The sequence below is a fragment of the Colias croceus genome, chromosome 7 (genome assembly GCF_905220415.1).
Source record: "Colias croceus chromosome 7, ilColCroc2.1".
Lineage (NCBI taxonomy): Eukaryota > Metazoa > Arthropoda > Insecta > Lepidoptera > Pieridae > Colias > Colias croceus.
Window position 1 is genome coordinate 10,116,665 of NC_059543.1, and position 16,541 is coordinate 10,133,205.

The following is a 16,541-nucleotide window of genomic DNA, read 5'->3' on the forward strand; positions in this document are numbered from 1 at the left end:
CGTTAAGTCAGGCAGAGGCAGTGTGTCCTTGACCACACTCATTGTAGAGTTCAAAACCTTGGGAAAATGAATATAAAGAAAAGGCAGCGTTTTAAATCATTTCAAAAGTATTTAATTACTAATCATTATTTATCTTACGATTTATAATTACTCCAGACAAGTTCGTTCGTGAAACACAACACACATAATATTATTATAAGTAAAAGGATCACGTACATTTCACAGAAAACATTTCTAAAATCGGTTCAGTAGATCCAAAGATTACCCCTACACCGTTACACAAACTTTACCTCTTTATTATAATATTAGTATAGACTATAGATCGTAAAAGATGTGTTCATATTCTTTTCCTATAATAATTTCTGTATTTTATTTTTCAGCGTACCGCAGTGCTGTGTCGTAATTATCTGAAACAACACTTTCAATCAGAAGGAAGGAAGGAAGGAGGAAAATCAACCATATTTTAAAAGGTGGTAAAGACACCATAGCGACAATGTAAGCAAGGCTCTGCAGATTGACATGCTGCTGTGAAAGCCTGTAAGAACAACGCCTAAAGAACGAGAACTATATTAATTAAGTATTATTTATACATAGATTTGTATTTACTAATAACTATATGTTTGAATAAACTTTTAATATAAAAGGTGTTGTTTTATTTACGTCTAGACTTAAACTCACAAAAAAGTAGGCAACATTGTTATAAGCATATTAAATTTCAGCCAAATCGGTTCAGTAACTCTTGTGTAAAAATTAGCAAACTGCTCTACAGAAATTTTATACATCGCTATTAAAAAAAAAAATTGGTTGTCTGTAAAGTCGGTTTACTGACGATAGTTGAACGTGACAACGATTGTGCTTCTTTGTCGCTCGTTCCGCGCTCTCGCTTGCACTGGAACGCCTCAGAGCGAGGTAACGCCGCATGAGTCATGTTTTTTCGAGCGTGCAGCCGGCTCTATCGAATTATAAGACGTTGTTACGTCAAAAAGTTGTATCTGGGGGCACGGTAGTGCCCCCGCCAAGACTAGCCAAAGAAGAAAGCGAAGCGCACGGGCACTAAGTACCTATCTTTTCTCGAAGCGCTTCGACGTTTTTTTGAACCCTCATAACTTGGGTTTGGATTATGCTAGATCAACAAAATTTTCGGGATATATTGTCAATAGCGGACTTATTGAACATATTGAGTTTTAATTACATTAGCTTTTATATTTCAGATTTTATTTATATCTAAAAAACGCTAATTTCGTCACTGACTCACTGATGATCATCAAAATTCTTAAGGTATTTCCTAATGTCCTAGAAAGCTGAAATTTTGTATGTAAGCTAGTATTAGCACACAAACAACAAAAAAATTATAAAACTTGTAACTTTCATCCCCCAACCCCTTAAACTAGGGGATGGGAGTTTGTATGAGACCTGTAATTTTAAATTAAATTTTGATGACGCTAGAGGTCTAATATAATAATCTAAAACTTGGTTCCCCTAGATATATATATGTATAGGTACTCCTTGTTAAAAAAAAATATTTAAAAATTTAATCGACATGCAAAATATATCGAGACATTACTTCAGATCAGATCATATAAATATGAATAGAAGTGTTGCGAACGTCTCCTGCCTCTTACGTCCACACAGTAGCTAAAAATAAAAAAAAAATTAAGAATAAGAAAAAATAAGAGAGTGGGCTATAAAAAAGGCGTCTCTGATGTGCAAGAAATACACCCCAAAAAAAGAAGAAAAAAATATAAAATTTTTTTGTTACAAACAACTTACAAAAAGAAATGAAATCCCGCCAAAAACATTTTCATGTAAAATGTTGCCAACCCATGCAGGCTCACCCATATGACTCGCACTGTCAAAAAGTTATCAGATCTAATGTAGAGCCAAGCTTCTAAACACTACACGCCCTAACTCTACAAGGCCTAAATTCACAAACTCTACTCCTTAGTCAAAATATGTGGCTGACCGACCACCGACACAGACACCGACACAGACACAGACACCGACACCGACACAGACACAGGCACAGACACAGACACAGACACAGACACTGACACTGACACTGACACAGACACAGACACAGACACAGACACAGACACCGACACCGACACCGACACAGACACAGACTCAGACACAGACACAGACACAGACACAGACACAGACACCGACACCGACACAGACACAGACACAGACGCTGACACAGACACAGACACAGACACAGACAGACACCGACACCGACACAGACACAGACACCAACACAGACACAGAGACAGACACAGACACCGACACCGACACAGACACAGACACAGACGCTGACACAGACTCAGACACAGACACCGACACCGACACCGACACCGACACAGACACAGACACAGACTCAGACACAGACACCGACACAGACACAGACACAGACAGACACTGACACAGAAACAGACTCAGACACAGACACAGACACAGACACTGACACAGAAACAGACTCAGACACAGACACAGACTCAGACACAGACACCGACACTAGGGCATGCAGAACCGAGTCCGGTTCCAAGTTTCTGAAACCCGGTTCCAAATCGAGCTCAGAACCGGGTAGAACCGGGTTACCCGGTTCTTTTATAAAAACACGGAAAAAAAAAACGAAATTAAACAAAAGTTACTGTAAAAGTACCTGATGGGCCTTTTATTTTACGCGGCTTGTGTCGGGTTCATACGCACTATGCGGGTAGCCGCGTTGTGGGTAGCCGTCCGGCTGACCGCAAGCACAATTATGTACGTAATATTCATTTCTATGCGCACTGCGATGCGGCTACCCGCAGACCGCTCCGGTTGCTCGGAGAGCTGCGGCCCGAGTGACGGCAAGCCGGACGGTTGCTATACGCACTGTGCGGTTCAGTCTGCGGCTGCCCGCCATTGAGTGAGTGTGTGCACGTGGTTGCAAAATGCTTGCTCTCATCTCGTGTTTGCAAATAAGGATGCACCCAGTACTTCTTTCTTTGCTTTTCTTCTATACGTTACGTGTGTAAATGTAGTAAATAGCTGCAACTTCTTCCATTTCCATCTTTGAAATGGATCGACATGACCGCAAATCGCAACGGTTCTTCAACCGCACTATGCGGGTAGCCGTCCGGCTGGCCGCATTCGCAACCGCATCCTGCGGTCAGCCGGACGGCTACCCGCAATGCGGCTACCCGCATAGTGCGTATGAACCCTTATTTTATTAAATTAATAAAGAAACAAAATTTCAATACTTCTCTTTATTTATCAGTCTTATAAAAGTACCTTGTTATCATAATATCACCTATAAACTTAAACCTTATTCATTAACTGTAAACATGGGCGTAGCCACGGTGGGGCAGGGTGGGGCGCTTGCCCCACCCAGGCTTTGACCTGGAAGGTACCTAACTAAATCTAAAAATTGAATTATCCAGGTACTAACTACTAAGCTTAATATCCGTAAGAAAATTCACACTCGATTCTCGAAAGTCGACAGTCGACACAGAAAATGAGATCAAAACATTAGTATTATTTACCTCTACAATGACTGATTAACAAATAATTGTCATACGCCCAGCGACCAAACGGCTGAAGATAGGGACACATTTTGGATCTATTTCGTGATGTGGTAGGTGAACAATAAGGTGTTTTGAATAAGAATAATTCGAATAACGAATTACACACGAAAAAAGAAAATAGCTGAGGCTTCTATGTTACATAAGCTGTAAGAAAAATGAGTGTAGTACAGTTAGTTACCCCACTATTTTATCCAATTTCAATTTTGTTTTAAGTTTCACGTTCTAAAGAACGTGTCACGTGAGTTACAACTCAAAAAAATATGGGCCTTAGAAAAAAAAACTTTCAGAAAATATTACACAGAATAAAGTGAGTGTTATAAAAAAGTTTTCAAGGTAAAGAAGATGCCATCGCAAATGCCATCGCAAATGCGTTCGCAAGCGCGTTCGCAAGCGCGTTCGCAAGCGCGTTCGCAAGCGCGTTCGCAAGCGCGTTCGCAAGCGCGTTCGCAAGCGCGTTCGCAAGAGCGTTCGCATGCGCGTTCGCAGGCGCGTTCGCAGGCGCGTTCGCAGGCGCGTTCGCAGGCGCGTTCGCAGGCGCGTTCGCAGGCGCGTTCGCAGGCGCGTTCGCAGGCGCGTTCGCAGGCGCGTTCGCAGGCGCGTTCGCAGGCGCGTTCGCAGGCGCGTTCGCAGGCGCGTTCGCAGGCGCGTTCGCAGGCGCTTTCGCAAGCGCGTTCGCAGGCGCTTTCGCAAGCGCGTTCGCAAGCGCGTTCGCAAGCGCGTTCGCAAGCGCGTTCGCAAGCGCGTTCGCGCAGGCGCGTTCGCAGGCGCGTTCGCAGGCGCGTTCGCAGGCGCGTTCGCAGGCGCGTTCGCAAGTGCGTTCGCAAGCGCGTACGCAAATGCCTACGCAAATGCCTTCGCAAATGCCCTTGCAAATGCCCTCGCAAATGCCCTCGCAAATGCCTTCGCAAATGCCCTCGCAAATGCCTTCGCAAATGCCTTCGCAAATGCCTTCGCAAATGCCTTCGCAAATGCCTTCGCAAATGCCTTCACAAATGCCTTCGCAAATGCCTTCGCAAATGCCTTCGCAAATGCCTTCGCAAATGCCTTCGCAAATGCCGGCGGCGCAGCCGCCGGCCGTGCCACCGGCATTTGAGGTTCGAAGACCTGGATATGACTTTGGGTACATACAGTTGCTAGTTACATATTATTTTTTTATTGTTGCCCCACCTTGAGCCCATGGCTAGCTACGCCCATGACTGTAAACTGTAAAGCAAAAAACCGGCCAAGTGCGAGTCGGACTCGCGCTAAACCTATTTTTTATATTGTTGTAACTTTGAAAATATATGTTTCTAGCAATTTTTTATTTATCTGTGTTATAAGACGTTACTTTTACCAAATTTAGAGGCTCTGTGTTCATGAGAAGTACCCTGTAGGTTTAGAGTCCCATGCGAATGTCGAAATTTTCGAAAATTTACAGCATTTACGTCTGTATCTTTTGATGCGTTGGCTTGTGAGTTTGACTTTTTTACAGCATCAAGGGACCGAAGACTTGAGTATTCGATATAAATTTCAGCTTGATACCAAAAACAAAAACATAACAGGATCAATATATTATGAAACCTTAGATCATTAAGTAATGAAATAGCATTTCAAATTCACGAAAAATCTAATGAAAATATTTCAGTAGCCTATTTTTTGTCATTTTTGAAGCCTAATTTTTTTTGGTAATACATCCGTAGGAAACTTATAGCATCTAAGGTTAGACAACCAATCAGAGCCACGCTTGAGGCGTGGCACGAAAATTCGCGATGCACGTGAGTCTGACGTTGCAGCAAAATATAAATAATACTTTATATTTTAATATTTTGGTCGGAACCGGGAGAACCGGGTTTCAAGCTATTCAGACCCGGTTCTCAAGATCTTCAAAAAACCCGGACAGACACCGACACAGACACAGACACAGACTCAGACACAGACACAGACACCGACACAGACACTGACACCGACACAGACTCAGACACAGACACGGACACAGACACAGATACAGACACCGACACAGACACAGACACAGACACAGACACAGACACAGACTCAGACACAGACACAGACACCGACACAGACACTGACACAGAAACAGACTCAGACACTGACACAGACTCAGACACAGACACCGACATAGACACAGACACCGACACAGACACAGACACAGACACAGAATCAGACACAGACACAGACACTGACGCCGACACAGACACAGACACAGACTCAGACACAGACACAGACACCGACACAGGCACAGACTCAGACACAGACACAGACACTGACGCCGACACAGACACAGACACAGACGCAGACACAGACACAGACACCGACACAGACACAGATATAGACACCGACACAGACACAGACACAGACACAGACTCAGACACAGACACAGTCACAGACTTAGACACAGACACAGACACCAACACCGACACCGACACAGACACAGACGCTGACACAGACACAGACACAGACTCAGACGCTGACACATACACAGACACAGACACAGACAGACACCGACACAGACACAGACACAGACACAGACACAGACTCAGACACAGACACGGACACCGACACCGACACCGACACAGACACAGACACCGACACCGACACAGACACCGACACCGACACAGACACAAACACCGACACAGACACAGACACAGACACAGACAGACTCAGACACAGACACAAACACCGACACAGACACAGACACAGACACAGACAGACACCGACACAGACACAGACACCAACACAGACACAGACACAGACACAGACACCGACACCGACACAGACACAGACACAGACACAGACACCGATACAGACACCGACACAGACTCAGACACAGACACAGACACAGACACAGACACAGACACAGACACAGACACAGACACAGACACAGACACCGACACAGACAACGACACAGACTCAGACACAGACACCGACACAGACACAGATACAGACACCGACACAGACACAGACACCGACACCGACACAGACACCGACACAGACACAGACACCGACACAGACACAGACACCGACACAGACACAGACACAGACACAGACACCGACACCGACACAGACACCGACACAGACACCGACACAGACACAGACACAGACACAGTCACAGACACCGACACCAACACCGACACCGACACAGACACAGAACCGACACCGACACAGACACCGACACAGACACCGACACAGACACAGACACAGACACAGACACAGACACAGACACCGACACAGACAACGACACAGACTCAGACACAGACACCGACACAGACACAGATACAGACACCGACACAGACACAGACACCGACACCGACACAGACACCGACACAGACACAGACACCGACACAGACACAGACACCGACACAGACACAGACACAGACACAGACACCGACACCGACACAGACACCGACACAGACACAGACACAGTCACAGACACCGACACCAACACCGACACCGACACAGACACAGAACCGACACCGACACAGACACCGACACAGACACCGACACAGACACAGACACAGACACAGACACAGACACAGACACAGACACTGACACTGACACAGACACCGACACAGATACCGACACAGACACCGACACAGACACCGACACAGACACAGACACCGACACCGACACAGACACCGACACAGACACCGACACAGACACCGACACAGACACAGACACAGTCACAGACACCGACACCAACACCGACACCGACACCGACACAGACACAGAACCGACACCGACACAGACACCGACACAGACACCGACACAGACACAGACACCGACACAGACACAGACACAGACACCGACACCGACACAGACACCGACACCGACACAGACACCGACACAGACACCGACACAGACACCGACACAGACACAGACACCGACACAGACACAGACACAGATACAGACACAGACACAGACACCGACACAGACACAGCCACAGATACAGACACAGACACAGACACTGACACCGACACAGACACAGACGCTGACACAGACACAGACACAGACACAGACACAGACACCGACACCGACACAGACACAGACACCAACACAGACACAGACACAGACACAGACACAGACACAGACACAGACACAGACTCAGACACAGACACCGACACAGACACAGACACAGACACAGACACAGACACAGACACAGACACCGACACAGACACAGACACAGACGCTGACACAGACACAGACACAGACTCAGACACAGACTCAGACACTGACACAGACACAGACACCGACACAGTACACTATTATATTTTTATCTATTATATATTTTTATCTAATAAAAACACTATCTGGGGGCACGGCAGTGCCCCCGCCAAGACGAGCCAAGCGAACAAGCACGGGCACTACCTACCTTTTCTCGAAGCGCTTCGACGTTTTTTTGAACCCTCATAACTTGGGTTTGGATTATGATAGATCAACAAAATTTTCGGGATATATTGTCAATAGCGGACTTATTGAACATATTAAGTTTTAATTACATTAGCTTCTATACTTCAGATTTTATTTATATCTAAAAAACGCTAATTTCGTCACTGACTCACTGATGATCATCAAAATTCTTAAGGTATTTCCTAAATTCCTAATGTCCTAGAAAGCTGAAATTTTGTATGTAAGCTAGTATTAGCACACAAACAACAAAAAAATTATAAAACTTGTAACTTTCATCCCCCAACCCCTTAAACTAGGGGATGGGAGTTTGTATGAGACCTATAATTTTAAATTAAATTTTGATGACGCTAGAGGTCTAATCTAATAATCTAAAACTTGGTTCCCCTAGATATATATATGTATAGGTACTCCTTGTTAAAAAAAAATTAAAACTTTAATCGACATACTTATAAAATTTTGTCACAAACAACTTACAAAAAGAAATGAAATCCCACCAAAAACATTTTCATGTAAAATGTTGCCAAGACGAGCCCATATGACTCGCACTGTCAAAAAGTTATCAGATCTCATGTAGAGCGAAGCTTCTAACACTACACGCCCTAACTCTACAAGGCCTAACTTCACAAACTCTACACCTTAGTCAAAATATGTGGCTTGGCCGTTCGTTACTACAAGAACTATTGTATAACACAAAAGTAATGCACAGTGAATTAATTTTTCACCTTACGCCGATGTGAATGTAGCGAAATGGCCAAGCCACATATTTTGACTAAGGTGTAGAGTTTGTGAAGTTAGGCCTTGTAGAGTTAGGGCGTGTAGTGTTAGAAGCTTCGCTCTACATGAGATCTGATAACTTTTTGACAGTGCGAGTCATATGGGCTCGTCTTGGCAACATTTTACATGAAAATGTTTTTGGTGGGATTAGATAGAATGTGTAACTCGATTGGTGATAGGTGATTATTTTAATAGAAGAGATCTTGTTTTTACCAATTTTTATATTTATCCATCAATTTATAAATAGCAGCAAAATACAAATGGATTGAATTTGTAAGTAGATGTCTAATGGTAAAATAATTTTTAAAACTCGACTTATACTGTTGAATTTTAGACTTAATTCGTTACAAAAAAAATACAATTCTGTTTAGTATTGGTGTAGATTACCTCCTTCATCATTATTCATCCTAGTTGGTGCTGGGTATAAATTATAATGGTTTTGGCAATATCTCAATACCAAAAGCTACCATAAAAACATTATTATTTTATTGTTGTGGTAATAGAGGGAGAAGCAGCCAAACATGATTGTTTTATTGCAAGCTAAGTAAATCTTTTGTTTGCGCATTCATTCATGTACAGGCTTTTTTTATTCAATTACTATTAGCTACGACTACCTGTTGGTTTTTAAGGTTTCGCAAATTACCCAATAAATAATGTAAGTGGATAGTTATTAACAATTATGATAATGTAATGTAACAAATATGATTTTATTAATATTGTTTGCATTTTTTATATGCATAAAATAGGTAAGGGCTGAAAAATATTATTTTGTCATATAAAGACATAGTAATTTTAAATCAATCTTATATTTATTTTTATCGATCCTATTATTTCACCTCTTACCTAACTTTACAAATTAATTAGTCATCGGCAAATTACTATCAGCATTTTATCAAATAGTTATTACTATAAACTATCTACTATGTATAAACACAATTCAATATTTGTTAATTTAACTTCTCAATTCTAATCATTGATTTGAAAAAGTTAAAACAGCAAAAGGACATTAAAATCTTCATGAACTCGTAAAAGTTACGGGAACGAAAACTATGTGAAAGCTAACTCTCGCATACCTAGTTCACGTGAAGTTTTTGTTACATTCGTAGTGGATTCCTCTGCTATTCACGTTCAGTATGATGTAGTAAATATTATGCATAATTGTATGTTTTCACTTTCATTAAATATATTTGCAGTATAAAATAAGTATAATGAGTACGATTGAAAGATTTAGGCAAGAAAACTTTCGCATGTTTTGTCCTTAGGTACTGTTCGGTTTATTTATACTTTTCGTACATAATCTGGTTTGTATTTAAAATATAACTATGTACCTACTAATAATATAAATAGGGAAGTAACTCAGTCTGCGTGTCTGTCTCTTCTACACGCCTTAACAACAGAACTAATTTTAAACTATATTTTTTCCAAATTTCATACAAATTTATCCCGGATAGATTTCATCCCGCAAAATTGCACGGAGACGGAACTATGCGGGGTTTCCTATGACTACGCGAGCGAATCCGCGGGCCAATAGCTACTATTTATGTATACGAGACCGGAGACACTTGTATACCAATGTTTTCTACGTGTTGAGGCGTGTGGTTCTACACGCACTAAGTCATTGTTCATTCGATTAGTTTGTGAACATGCTCAAAGTCTTTAGCTGGTATAGACTTCTATATGAACAGCTTTTCCATTGGAAATGACTGAGCGTATCTCTCGCACGCCTAATTAGTATTGCGCTCTGCGGCTATGTCACTAAGTTCACCTATTAATAGATACACATTGTTTTACCTTATTTTTTTATAGACAATGAAGTGCCATCAACTAACATGCGAGCGTTAAAATTGTTAACATTTATAATCTATTTAATAAATTTTAATTATGATAATTTTTTAAATAATAATAAAACTTCGATCACGGGGCGGGATTCCTACCCGTACCCTTTTCTTACCGTTCTAGCTTCTAGTTTCTCGACCATCCGAGATCCCGCATCAACAATCTAATTTATTCGACTCTTTCGTCATCAATTTATTAATAGCAGAGAAATGTTTGCCACACAAATGTTCCTTTACTGAAAGGCCTATAAAAGTTACAGAAAATAATTAAGTCTTTCTACAGAATGATGTTGCGGCTCTCACATAATTTCAAAAACAATGTGGCTGACTTCTTTCGCTAGACCATAGAAAATCAGTAGGTACATCATACGAAACGCTTCGATTTACCATGAAAGGAAATGTCTGTATAGTCTGATATTTAAAAAATGTTTACTCCCAGACAGATTGTGTAGTCATCGGGGTGTCAGGTCAATTATTTTTTCTTAATTTAATAATCTTTTCATTACACAAAATATAGAGTCTGAATATATTCCAATAAGTTTAACAATGTTAACAACATCGTGTCAATTTAATCAAACAAAAAATACTACAAGTGACACTCGAATAGTAGTTTTTTTCTTATTGTGTATTTTTTTTGAGGTAATTTCAAATATGTTGGTATACAAGGTTCTTTACATACTTATATGTGATAAATATTTTCAATAAATACCTTGTCGTACTACTGAATATTTAATTTATCATTAGAATATAATATAAACATCCAAAAATAGTTTTGTTAAAAAAATGTAATTCAATACATAGTCTGAAGTGACAGCCCGGGTCAACGTACAAACCTTGATGAATGTTTTTTTCTAAGCAATACAAATATTATAAAGCTGATGAGTTTGTTTGTTTGAACGTGATATAAGCTCTGAACCTACTGATCCAAAATGGATAACAATTTTTGTGTTGGATAGTCTATTTACTGATCAAGGACAAAGATTATATTATAAAGCATCAGGCTAAGAGCAATTGGAGCGGAGCGTCAACGAATACGAAATTCATGAATTTTTTTTTAATTTTCATGAAGTTCATAGGTCATCTAGTAAAAAGATAAAGCAGTTTTTTGACATTAATTCAGTGAGATAGGATCGGGTCACTGGAACATGTTATTCAGCGTTAAACTGCTATTTCCGTAATATCCGGTGCAATCAGCGATGAAAATCAATTGCAATCACATATCAGTAAGTTTATCAAATCGATATTGTATCAAATTTTTTCATATATAGGTACGTACGTAATTATGTACGTACGTAATTATGTACGTACTTTTAACGTCCTTGAAGAAGTTTAAGCTTTACGCTATAAGACTCTGTACCTACTTTTCAAACTTAGTTCTGAAAAATAGCGATATCTATAAACATGTGTGTATTTACATGAAATATTATTTTCCTCCTTTTCTTTTTAGGAGACAATTACCAGCTAGTTATGGCACTCCGTAAGAGTAGTAGTCAGTAGTAATATTTGCCTAAGTAATATGATATTAGGAGTGAAATCTTGTGGTAAATAAAGACACGTTTTCGGCAACGGTCGTGAGTTAGTTCTTCAATTTAATAGGAAAATGGAATCGGATGGAGAAAAACTAATGTTACTCCATAGCAGTAGATTGGCTAGGCTGCGAGCTCTACATAAAGATAATAAGTATACTTATTTATAAAATTGATACTTATTACAATTTTTTTAAGTATAAAAAAATCTCCATCACGCGGCGGGATAGTTCAAAGCATATGACTTGGTGATCCAGTTTTTTTTAATATTTAAAAATATATTTATTAGCATTTGATTCCTATACTTACCAAAATGTTTCAATCTAAACATAAAACTAAATATGTATGAAATGAATACTTATTGTTATTACCTACTTTAAAAATATAACGTATCTATTTCACAACGTTTTCTATGAAATCCACCGTATTACATTCTAGGTTCAGAAATAATTTTAGGAAATAAAAGGTCTTATAGCCAGAATAGATTGCATAAGATATAAACATAAAAACGTACACTCTGTCCGACAGTTTCTCGGAACATCGGTGCTGAGACAGCGAGCGAATGCCACCCACTGTACCGTGTGTGCTAAATATTGCTCAAATGTAGAATAGTTTAATTATAATGAAGTTTGCTTTATAGAAAAGGAGAAAGTGTTTTGAATATTGGGTGGTGATTTTGTTGTTTGTTGTTTTTTATTTGCAGATTGTTTTGTTGTTTTTTCTGCTACTTACCTATAGAGTAACAAGTTATTATTTGAAAAATAATACCTACACTTAACTATCAAGTATAAATAAAAACTTAAGACTCGAACAGTAGCGAGGGGTTTTTAAAAGCCTAGTCTTAGCAAAACTGTAAAAAAAATACTTACTTTTAATAATCGAACTGTATTTTAAAAGCTTCGATTTAATTCTTCAACAACATAACATTTTTATTAAGAAATTTTACAACATCATTTGGCGCCAAAATCTTGCCAGAAAATAATTACTATATATCTGAACTTTAATAAAAATATAAAAACCATAACCCTCTTTACACAGTCGGCTAAACTACTTAAACAATAACACTGTATGTACATGATAGTAAATAAACGTTATATGCTCTTCTACGAATAGCAAATGCGTCTATGCAGACGATCTACATACTCACATGTATGTATGCGTGTATGTATAGATACTTAGGGTAGCAGAGACCCCTTGCTCCACTACCCTCTTTACCCATAATCCCGCTCCAAAGGGCATGTAATGTGGTATTAACTGAATACAATGTGACGTCATTTTATGCCCATTTGATTTATATATAGTTTTTTTTTATTATGACATTAACGTTTGTTGATTTGTGACAGATTACAATAAATGTATCATTTAACATAAATTATTACGACTGAATGCTTTGTTAATATAGATTTGTTTTTAAATTATATTAAATTTGTATTTATTTCTATAGACACAACGGTAGTTTTTATAATTAATTAGCAATGTTTGTTGATCAGGTCAAGAGGGTGAATACATCATTTATATTTATATATGTGCTTTTCCTGTTTCTGTGTGTTTCGCTTTAAAAAAATAGCTTCTTTTTTATACCTAGTTGTAGGTAATTTATATTAAATAAATATTTTTTGACGCATAAATAATTTTCGCACGTCAGTAAGTTCAATGTTAAATTAAAATTTAAATCGATTGAAACAATGGTTAAATTTACATAGTAGAAAAAATGGAGAATGGACAATATTTTTGTAAGTTAATAAGGTAGGTTAAATGTCTTTATAATATAATTGGATGGCCTCGATTAAAAACCTAACTTATTTATAAGAGCGTCTGCATTACATTCTAAAAATAATGTTGATTAGAACAATACTACTTTACCAAAAACTAATAATATACAGGGTGTCCCACAGTTGGTATACTAAGCTCAAAGGAGGTTATAGTTTCGCTTACGCGTACGTACGTACGTAAAAATACTTATAAAATTTCAGACGCAGATTTTTTTTCAAATGTTTGAATTCTTAAAACTCTATGTGTACACCTCTAACAAGCAACCCGCCCAACTTTGCTACCAGCACGTGACTTATCGTTTAAGATTATGTTTTCATAGACAAAATGCTCACATAAGCGAAGCGGTATATTATGCCGGCTGAGCGAAGTTAGAGAAGTAAACATGGATTTTCAGGAAAATTTTAGAAAACTTTTTTGATTTAATTTTGTTGTTTAAGTATTTTTTACATGATCAGTGTGTACAAAACTACAAGTCCCTTCGCACTTAGTAAACCAATAGTGGGACACCCTGTATATAAAATATCTTTACAATCATGAATAATATTCCCACGCATTACCTACACCTTTTTTCTCTTATAACACCAGTTCATTGATACTAAGCAATTACATAAAAAAATTCACCAAAAATATTATATTTCATGTGAATTCTTCAATATACAATGATGAAGCATAAATAATATCCTTCACAATACTCAATATTTAAGGAAACTAGTAAATTCATAAATAGTTTTTGTTCTAGGTCATTATCTATCTTCAACATAGTTTTAGCAAATCAATTTTAATATGTATAAATAATTGACATTTATAACGCTAAAAAACCAAATCAGAAAATATTATTCTCAAACACAAAGTCCGTTCCATCACGTGTCCAAAACAAAAAGCGTATAATGAAATAAAAACTGAAGAATAAATTTAATACATATTAGCTCTATTAGAAACGTGGCTGCCTAGGGCAGACGAAATTTAGACGTATTTTGAACTCGTCTCAGGACAAAGCCCTACGAAAAGGTCGGAGACCGCTTTCATTTTACGTGTTTACTTTGATGCAATGTCTGGGTGTTTGCTCTCTATATATCGCAATTATAATAGAAAATATATCCATTTTTATTCAGACATCATTATTTAGTACAATCCGGCACTAATTGCAATCGATGCGGATTAACTTAGCTTCATTTGTAAGGAGAATTTTGCATTTCATATTTTTAAGACTTTTGTGCGTTTTCATTTTATCGGTTAATATTTATTTATGTTCAATAGATAATTATTTTTAAAAATATTTATATATTTATCTTTCAAACCAATACTTGAGAAGGTTAATTAAATTTGTAGAGCTTGATAATTTTAATTTTTAAATCAAATACAACTTTTCGAGTGTTTACAGCGCAACTGCCGGATCTTTATGAATTATGTATACAAAAGTAAATCAATAATTAATATACTTTTAATCAAATAACACCATTCACGGTATTTATCGAGACCGTTTACCTATAAATAGGAAACTCAACACCCATAAACTGTTAGACATTGATGTAATATTCTGAGAATTGTAATGTGCATGCATTAGTTGTACGAATAATATTTATTTCTGCCTATCTGGCACGTACGATGCCTTTTACGCGTAACTGCCAATACTTTGGTAATTTAAAACAATCTAATTTGAGAGGTATTATAATACGCTTTCACTTTATATAATGTTAAGAAATAAATCGGTGATGGACGTCGACGACAGAGAATGAAATTTCAGCCGCAGACTTCGTTCCGCTGTTTGTTTTAACGTAGACGAAAGCTGGTGTGATGCAAATCATAGTTATGGACCGGTTGAACTAGCATATTGCACTTATAAGCTAATTAAAGCCACTCACACTACATTAATTATTATGTTCAACAAAACTCTACATTTTTTAAAATTTAAATTGATGTTTACAAAAATTAGTTAGCTAAAGTCATGTTTATAAATATCTCTACATTAATTTTAATAACGTTTTTCTATTGCTTCATTATTTAAAATCGGTGCTATAATTAATAAAAACTTTATGGTTACACGTAATGTATTGCAAAAATAAAAGTGTTAAGTTAATAATAAACGTAGTCAGTCATAAATTAATTACCTATGTAAATAAACACAATATTACATATACATATTTTAATGTTCAGGTAATTTTTTTGTACCTACTTCCAAATAGTTAATGCAAAACGTAGCTGTTTGTGCTGATTTCGCTTTTAAGATTGAATCCCTGGAATTGTGACGTCAAAATATGTTACGGTTACTAAATTGCTCTACTTAATTTTTGAAATAAATTTTAAAAAGCATACGACATTTAATGACCAGAAGACTAGTGCGTGTAAAATGTGTGTACAGGTACTATGTATTCGTTAAACGTAATATATCAAAAAGATAATAATTCTTTTGAATATAATCGCATTGTTATCAAATAGTTGACGGAAGCGCGAAGAGCGGCGAAGGCAGCGGCGACAAGTCGTGAGCGCGCTGCGCTTGACCGCTCAGTCGCGGTCGCAAGCGGCAAGCAACGCAACGGTGAGGACGCAAGGGCGCCGTGCGTCTTGCCGAAATTATTCGGGGCTCGCTGCACAATCGATTTTTCCCGCCCGATGCGGAAAATTCTTCGGGGCGGGACGGGTGGAGTGCGGCGAGAGGAGGGGGCCGA